At 45.0% G+C, this 9,060-nt stretch overlaps 1 long non-coding RNA gene across 1 annotated transcript; it reads left to right on the top strand.

Annotated features, from left to right (window-relative positions):
- Positions 1-1,361: 1,361 nt before the first annotated feature.
- LOC125759182 (uncharacterized) lies at positions 1,362-5,928 on the top strand. The gene is made up of 3 exons (XR_007416707.1): positions 1,362-1,471; positions 1,537-1,587; positions 5,857-5,928. It is a non-coding gene; the product is annotated as an uncharacterized LOC125759182 (long non-coding RNA).
- The last annotated feature ends 3,132 nt before the right edge of the window (positions 5,929-9,060 follow it).

Genomic DNA, 9,060 nt, shown 5'->3' with positions numbered 1-9,060 from the left:
GTGGAGAGGGGGAGGGGATGAGTGGAGAGGGTATGCGCATGCGCAGTAAGGGTGGTCACGCCGCACACCACCACCACCACCGGACTGAACTCCACCATAAGATACTTCGCATCTAACATGCGGGAGCGGAGAAGAATAGGCGTCGTTGGTTTGACTCGCCTGGCTTATAGTCGAGGTTGTCATCTTATCAAGTCTTGACAAGGGACCGAATTCAGGGGGTAGTCATGGCAGGCGGCAGCTGCTTCTTGCTGTGGGAGCTGTGGCTGTCTCCAAGTTGCTAGGAGTCACGGCTGGAAGTTGGGAGCCAAGTTGCATGTACCCAGCACCTCCACGAGTGCCACGGGCGAAATAAGACAGACAGGCAGGAGTTGACGTCTTCGCCAGAACCAGACCAGCAACAACAACGTTCTCTTCTTCCACTCCCGTGTACGAGCCACAGCGGATGGCTCATACATGATGGCTAGTGGCAATATATTTGGAATCAGCGAATCGTGAAACGTGCGTAAATATGACATCAAGAAGCTCATAATCAACACTGGTACCCGATATGCACTTCAACCACTTCGTCAAAACGTCGTCAATTAAGGAGAGAAGCGGCACGGTATGCGCTTACTAGTAATGGGTTACCGACGCTTGCGCTCATGCAACACTGCGCTTCAGCAACACGGGAGGCAGAGGTTCGTACACTCTTATTCAAGTACCGTATAACGTCCGGCACATAAACGGCCAATTTTTATTCCACCACAACGTACTGCATATAAGCGGCCCTTCAATCGCCATTAAGCGTGACAAATTCTGCGGTGACGGATTGGGCCCGCTATATGCGGCCGCGAGCGGTCGCAACGCTTATATGGAGCCCGAGGCGGAAATAGCTCGAGCGGACGCAACGCTTATATGGGGCCCGACGCGAAAGGCGGACGCAACGCTTATATACAGAGCCCCGCCTCCCTGACCTTCGCCTGTGTGAAAAGCCACAAATACGTTTTATTTTTAATAAAAATTATGGCCTGTAGCATATCACGACACTGCTGCCACCTACATTCTTTTTGGTTTAGACTGTAAGCTAACAGTTGCAACAGGTCTCGTACTGCCGGAGCACCACCAGCTTCCCGTGAACACATGTGTGCCGCGCTTACATGTTTATCGTGTATTGTGTGCGTTTATTGCGTGCTTATCGTACGCGACATTCGTCGACTGGGCATTTTCCGCGTGTTGGGGCGTTCTCCTGCCTTGATCCAGTGGCGGATGATGGTCGTTGTTCGTTGCCACTCAACACAGCCTCACGGGACGCACAGCTTTGTGTCCGCGCTCAAAAGTGCTTTCTTGCTTCGTTCATCGATTACTCACGTTGATCGAGTGATCGAGTGTACTTCCGAAGACAATCCGCGTCCGAGTGTTTTGACAAGCGGCGACCGCGGTTCCACAGGAGCGGAAGCTTGAGCCTTTTGACGAGCGACTGTGCCAAACTTGGGTAAGTTGAAGAAGGTCGCTGAACTACGTAACTTTGTTACTTTATTGCATGAAAACTGTTTGCAGGAACCGTCGTATTGGCACAGCGAGGATGATCAACAGATACCCGATAGGCAGGTATGTTTTGTGCTTTGGGTGCTCTTATATACACCACCATAAATGACATGTTTGAAGGATGCGCATTGCGCTACGCAATCTTATGCTTCGATCATGCAGGCCTCGTGTCGTTGTGCTGTTATTCCTTGACTGTTTACTGTACGAGATCATCGCTTGAGAGTGTTTCTAGAATCCCTTGTCGCCGTTAGAAAGTGTGTGCTTTTAAACACATGGGGTCGTCCCATAATGTTTTCACTGTGGTGATGCGAGAGTTCACCAAACTCGGCAATAACACGCAAAATTGTCACAAGACTGGGGACGTGATACAGGGGCGTAGCCAAGGGGGGTGTTGGGGGGGTTCAACCCCCCCCCCCCGAAATTTTTCAGTTTTGCTTGCGTGTATAGGCACGCACACATACAAACGCACGCACGAACATACATAAAGTATGGTTGAACCCCCCCCCCCCGAAAAAAATTTCTGGCTACGCCCCTGACGTGATAGCAAAACACACAGCCCTGACACGCGCACACGATGATGGATATGTTTTCGTGGTTGCGTCCCCGAGCTTTTCGCCAGAAATCCATGCAGTTGTTTTGTGGTTAGGATTTTAACCTAGCTGCCTCATAAATGTTTTAAAGGAGCTCACTCGAAGTAATGTATTTGAGTGAATTACGTTACGTACTGGTACTAAGTGCACACTCCAACAAATGCGTACTTAATGTGAAGAAGCACATGTTTATATCAAATAGTGTTAGTAGACGAATATGTCAATTCAATTAGGTTAATTAAGCTAACACATGCTACTCTTTGTTTCAATATTGTGTGTTTGAGAAAATATGCGTGAGCTCGTGTTCTGCCATTATATATTTTTTCTTAGCATCTTTAAGCACACGAGGTTCTCTATCACAAATAACTTAGATTGTGCTCATGTTGCGAGAATGTTGCTTTATTGTGTGGTGCTTTAAGTTATTGTATTTTCACGCTTTTTTTTTTACTTAGCATAGTACCAATATTGCTCTCTTACTTAAATGCATAACCAAGGTTTAGTATGCAGCGATTTAGGGTTTATTGAGCTTTGTAAGGTCATAAATTAAAAGAAAAAGATCTCAATTCTCATATATGTCTCCAGAAGTTCACAGAAAGTTGGAAAATATTATCGGTTTTGTGAAGGCCTTACATAACTTAAAATGAAATCAAATTGACAGCTCAACTCTACAAGACAAACTACACGGGAATTCGCTTTAGAGAACCAAAAGTTTGTTCCCTGAATGGCTTACATTCATGATGCAATACAATATGCATGGCTCATTCCCACCTCACACCAAGTGCACATGGACCACGCACACTCTTTCATTTTTTTTATATTTCGATAAAAGTGTGCATATCGTTATTTTCATGTGGATCGCCCATAGGACTATGTGCATATTTCGGGTATTCCTTACAGTCTTGGGCAATAACTAGTTACTAGTAACGCGTTACCGGTAACTAGTTACTTTTTTCGGTAACTTGTAACTGTAACTAGTTACTTTTAATTTATAGGAACTTGTAACGGTAACACTGTTACTTTTTTACAGAGTAACTGTAATGGGAAATACCGTTACAGTTACTTTCCCATATCCTCTGCACCTTTCATCTTTCCACAGCACGGCTCCCCTACCAATTTAGGGGTGGAGGTCGCTTAGAGAATTATCTACCCTGCAGAAGACCGAGGTCAGCAGTCAGTCTTTAACACAACTTAAGTTTACTTGTAAACTACATGTAAGTCAATCATGTTGGAACTGAACAACTTGCTAAATTCAAGTAGTTTTTTTTTTCCGGCGTATATATATCCTTTTTGTCACTTGAGCTTCTAGCTCGGTTCTTGGTGTACCGGTGGAACATCGCGACGCCAAGTTTATATTCTCCTTCGTCCGAGGCTGCGCAATAATCGTGTTTGACTGACGGCTAGAAAGCAGCAGAGCGCGAAACGGTTGAGAGGCACAAATACTGTGAACTAAGTAATTTTTCAAAACCTCTTTGAAACTAATTGTAAAAGGTTTACTCCAACTTAATACAACAATTATTAACAAAATCACATGGACGTTTCGCCTCCTATGCATGTGACATCCTCAGTATACACTGGCAACAAGAAAAAGAAAAGGAAAGAAAGAAAAAATTTGCGGAGATCGACCAGTGTCCCATACGTCCGTGTAAACCAGTAGGGGAATGTGATTGTTGCATGTTATAGTCAGATACAACTTTAGAAGTCAGCGGCATTTTCTCCTCAAAGGCAGATGAACACAAGCCTGCACCAATGGGCGCACACTCGGGACGGACATCATGAGCGGGATGGCGGTGGCTTCGCCTTTGGAGAACTTCGGCGCGTGCATGAGCGGGACTATTTCTTTTCTTTAGTCTCTCCTGACTTCTTAAGTTGTATCCGACTATAGTTACTGTATATGCTACGACATGGCTCCTAAAGGTGCCATATACAGTAACTATATTGCAAGCCGACGCGTCGCGGCGAATGAACCGCGATTCCAGGAGTTCCTTCCCCCTCACCTTCGTTCACGAGCTAGCGTCGTCACAGTGTTTACGTCAAAGCTATGCCCTGTTCTCCGGAAGTGTTAAACAAGCTCCATCTTAGAATGCGTTGCATGAGTTGCTTTAACAACATCCCGTTTGCCTTCTTTAAGCCTTGTTGATTGTTTCCTTCCCATTTCGCCGATGCAAGTCGCGTCGCAATGCCCGCATCGGGCTTGTATATCACCCTACTCTGATCGTCTGCAGGTGTGCAATCTTTGGGTTTCGCGAACACATGCCCCAGAGTATAACGGGACTTAGAAACGGTTTGTATGCCCAGCGGACGCAAAGCTAACCGAACAGGGTCTGATACACCTTGAACATATATATGGAACAGACACAATGGACGTCGTCTTCATTCGTCACACACTCTCCGTTGCTATTTGCATGCGCTTCTGGGTGTCGTTAATAAACATCCTATGATACTGCTGTCGTTCTAGTGCATCAACCACATTTTCCATTTTGAGTATCAGAGGACATTTGTTATTATTATTTGCAAATAAATTCCCTTTTCACCAACGGTGCATGAACAACAAAATTGATGCAACAAAATGAGGTGTACACAACAAATGCTTGTGTTTGGCCCCCTATTAGGTTTACTTCGTCTAGGGTTTTACCACGTGCACTTTTGGCTGCCCGCATGCCTTCATACATATTTAATAAATGAATTCTATCGTTTGGTTTGTAATCTATTATTTATTTTATACAGTAACGGAAAAGTAGCGACGTTACTTCGTCACAGTAACTGCAACAAAGTAACGACGTTACTTGTCACAGTAAGTGTAACTGTAACAGGTTACTTTTGGAAACTCTGTAACTGTAACTGTAACAGTTACTTTAACAGAGCCAATGACTTCACCCATCAAGCACGTGTTTTTTAGACACCCCTCTCAATATCACTTAAATTCCACATGTGGGCTTTTAAAAGTACGCCGCCCGCTTTCCCCGCCTGTAGTTGCCTTACCCACCATCTTCTGCAGCCCTTTGTGAGGGCTAGACGTGCCGCCCTTCTGCAGCCTTTCCAAGTGGCTTTCATACTCCACTCTTTTTTTTTTGCCTTTGACGGCTCTCGCTCAGTAGACCCCCCCCCCCCTTTCCATTTTTTTTCTTTTTTTATCTCCTTTTTCTTGCTTTTTTTTTCCTTCTTTGCAGCTCCCCTTACTTCTGAGATGAGAGGCCTGAGCGCCGTTGCAAAACTTTCTTGAAATGATGTGGCAAGGGCTACACTCCTCTCTCTAGTTTCTCTTTCCAGGCAGCAATTACCAACAGCGACAAGCACCACCGATAGACATGACGTCAACACTAACCCTTTAAAACTAACACGCCAAGGATGACAAGGTGCCTTCGATAAAGATATGTCCCCCTATGGAAACGTCGGCCAGCCTGTCTGAGGCACTTTCTCCTGTTTGAAACCTAATCCCACTTTTTTGGCTTAGGTAACTGTAACACTGTTACATTTACTGGTAACGTGCCCATGACTGATTGCTTACTGTGTACAGTGTGAATGTTGAACACGCAATGGCACTCTTTCAATAGTCTGGCAAGTGGCTGGTCCACTAATACCTGTTCTTATTGCACCCTGATCCCTTCATTCAAGGATCGATCTCTTTAATATATGAATATAGACTTGCCTGAGGACATGTTTGGTACTCACTATCTGTGTGTGGTTGGGTTTGTCTTGAGTGAAAATCAACATTTCCTTGTGGTATCTATTATGCATGTATCAGCGATGAGAGCTGTTCATGGCACCGACACAGAGGACAGATTGCAGTACAAGATAGGAGCATACTTCCTGCAAGCCCGGGCAAGCCATAATGAGTGGTAGGCATTTCTTTTCATCACTAGATTGCGACAGTTTGGACACATAGCACCTATAGACCTTATGCAAAATCTGCTGCCATCTAGCGGCCGCTGTGTGCATTTCCGCCATGTTGAAGGCTAAGCGCGCTCCGCATGTAGACAAGGAGCGTACATATCAACGTGTGGCGGCTGATAAGAACGAAAATGCCAACATATTTTCGAGTGCTGTGTTGCTGAGATTGAGGAAATTGGGATGCTGAAAGAAGGTTTGCAGGAAACAAGCCTCCATGTTAGTACATTTCCTCGTGGCCGACGAGAATCAGCAGATCGTTCCGTTGCTTCGGTTACTGCTTACGACTAACGCCGTGTTTCCGTTCGCCGTTAATATATGTGGTATGTGACAGCATCGGCACTCATCAGAGAACACTCTTTCATGTCATGCCAGAACAAGAAAGTTTTCGCACCGTGTGCTTGCTGCAGGCACAAACCCACTTCGTGTACGAGCTTCAAAGCTGCATCGCGGCTACTCGCGCATGCCTGCGCTGCTGTTGATATTAGCTTGTTTATTAAATTGCGATAACAATTACATGTTAGACAGATAGCTCGTGCGCGTCATTGATTTGCAGCGGACGGACCGATTGTGCTGGAGCGTGTTGTTTGTAGTTTGTTTTCGATGGTGGAGTTTAACAAGGTAGCGTCTGGTGGGATGCTTTGCGGTGCGTATTTCTTCACTATGCGTATTTTTCAAGCATTTCATGTGGTATCACTGCCAGGTTCAGACGGGTTGCCCGGATGTCCTGACCGCCCCCACCCCTTACTTTTTTTTGTTTAACTTATACCCCAGGAAGAGCAAATCAGGTTCTCCCAAAAGCTGATCCCCCCTTCGGAAAAATCCTCTGTACACTCCAGTTTGCTATGAAATGTTAACAGGTGCTTCAAGTGCGTGGTACTTTTCTTATGAAACTAAATAAAATGCTGTTCCGGGAAATGTGCTACATTCCACCGTGGGTGCGCTACCGCTGGTTACGCGCTGAGGCGGTTTCAGTCGGCGAAGCAAAACTGCCTTGCCGCAACGGGTTTAAATTGTAAAGCACCAGTAGGCCCCTAAAGCGACAATGTGAACACGAATATTCTTGGCGTTTCCTGTTATATAGGATCACATATCGGAAGGATATTCAATAAAATACCAGCTGATCGGCATCTACTTCTAGGAGACACTACACTTTTCATGTTCACTTTCCACGTGCATGAGATGCGCAATTTTCTGCATTTTAATCGCACGGTAATTCTGTACATAACATAGGTCGGATGACTACAACAGCGAAATAATATTATTTCAAAGATAAAAAGAGGACAACGTTTATTTAAAATTAGATGGACACTACGTCGGCTCGACATAGGCTGTCCCTCATGAAATATGCTTTCAATTGGGTCAACTGCACTTTCTTACCGTCATCGCTGCGCCTAGCCGCGCTAAATAAAGCCTCTTCCCAACCATCCTACATTATACAAGCATGATATTCAGATAGCTAACAACGCTTTATTCGCTACACTGAAAACAGACAGGCCAATTTGTAACCTAGCGCAGAGCTTCATTATCGACGACGACAGGCCTGCACGTGACTCGCAGTGTCAAACTTGTACCTTCTTCTCGCTGTGAGGCGGTTCTTTACACGTAATAACCGTCAACCGTAAAAACTAGGAAATGCCGGTAACGTGTACAGGCCCACCTGCATTTTTATGCCCTGATTTCCGACTACCAAAGCGGGATACAAGCAAGAAGTGATAGCGGCGACAGCAATAGAATTCGGGCCAAGCCCCAACATGGCGCCGAATCGTTTAGCTTCGTCAAACCTCCAACAGATGGCAGCAATTTTGCATACGGTCTATTGATATACAGCATATACCTGCCTTTAGCTTAGAGTGAGAAACGTACCTCTGCACTTTCAGTGCAATGCATATTTAGTTTAGTTTGCATTCCTTTGACATGGAACGTCGAATCGTTGTATTGTTGAGCTTGTAATCTTTGAACATGGGATGTCGCTAGAGCCAACGTTTTGACAACTTGGAGTTGTCTTTCATAAAGGGAGCAACGGTTAATTCTGATGTTTGCCATCTTGATGAGGCAAGTTCTACTCGTACAAGAGTTGGCGCCAGTGACATACCGTTTGAAGATTTTTTCGTCTCTTCAAGCCTCCTCCATCTTCCAATCGAACATCTGTGTTGTTTGTGCTGCCATGAAACTGTGGTGCCAGCTGCCATCATGAAAAAAAAATTGGCGCGTGCGCAGGCACAGCTCCATCGAAGAAAAATAATTATTTCTTTGTTAAAGATAGTGAAGGCACACTAATGCAATCTCAGCCAAGATTATTAATAGTTGCTGACTCAATTTTATGTAGTAGTTTCGTTGCTGTGCATACGCACGATGAAACTCTCATCAAAAAGTGGGAAGCAACCACACATGCTCCAGTGTTCAGCTAACCAGTCATCACTGCCTTTCTTTATGTTTCAGTCTTCCCTGAGCCTTTCTTTGATACACTGCCCCATTTGCCCCACATAATGCTTATCCCAATCATCTGATAAACGATGCCTTCCTTACCAGAGCACATAATGTGTCCTGTGATTCCTATTGCAGCCAAGTGAGTGTCTGGGTTGCAACCTTTTCATAGTTTAGCACGCTTATTGATGCCGGTGAACACTATGCTGATGATTGCCCGAGCACCAACCGTTCTTATATGTCGGATATCCCGTGCAGGTATGACATAGTGGCAAACTATTTTGGCCATCACGATTAAGCCATTTCTTTGGCCTGGCAGCTGGAAGGTGTTTGTTTAGTAGGGCTTTCGCAGCCAATACAGCAAGGGGCGCAGGATATCCTTGCTTGCATCCAGCGAGTTCTTGAAATCAAGCCTCGTCCACAAGAATAGGACATGATTATTTAGTACAATATGCAAGCACATAAGTTTTTTAAATGTTTTAGATATGAGGATGACTGCGTCTTTCTTATTAAATACCACAAAGGTTCTTTCGAATCTGAAGCCACTAACATATTAACACTGGCACATGATTACTACACCCCACTGGTGCTTACCCACGAGCATCCGGGCAAGGATTGTACCATATCAGGTTCC

The sequence above is a fragment of the Rhipicephalus sanguineus genome, chromosome 7 (assembly GCF_013339695.2).
Source record: "Rhipicephalus sanguineus isolate Rsan-2018 chromosome 7, BIME_Rsan_1.4, whole genome shotgun sequence".
NCBI lineage: Eukaryota > Metazoa > Arthropoda > Arachnida > Ixodida > Ixodidae > Rhipicephalus > Rhipicephalus sanguineus.
Note: the sequence above shows the minus strand (reverse complement) of the source record. Positions and strands in the feature narration are given on the sequence as shown.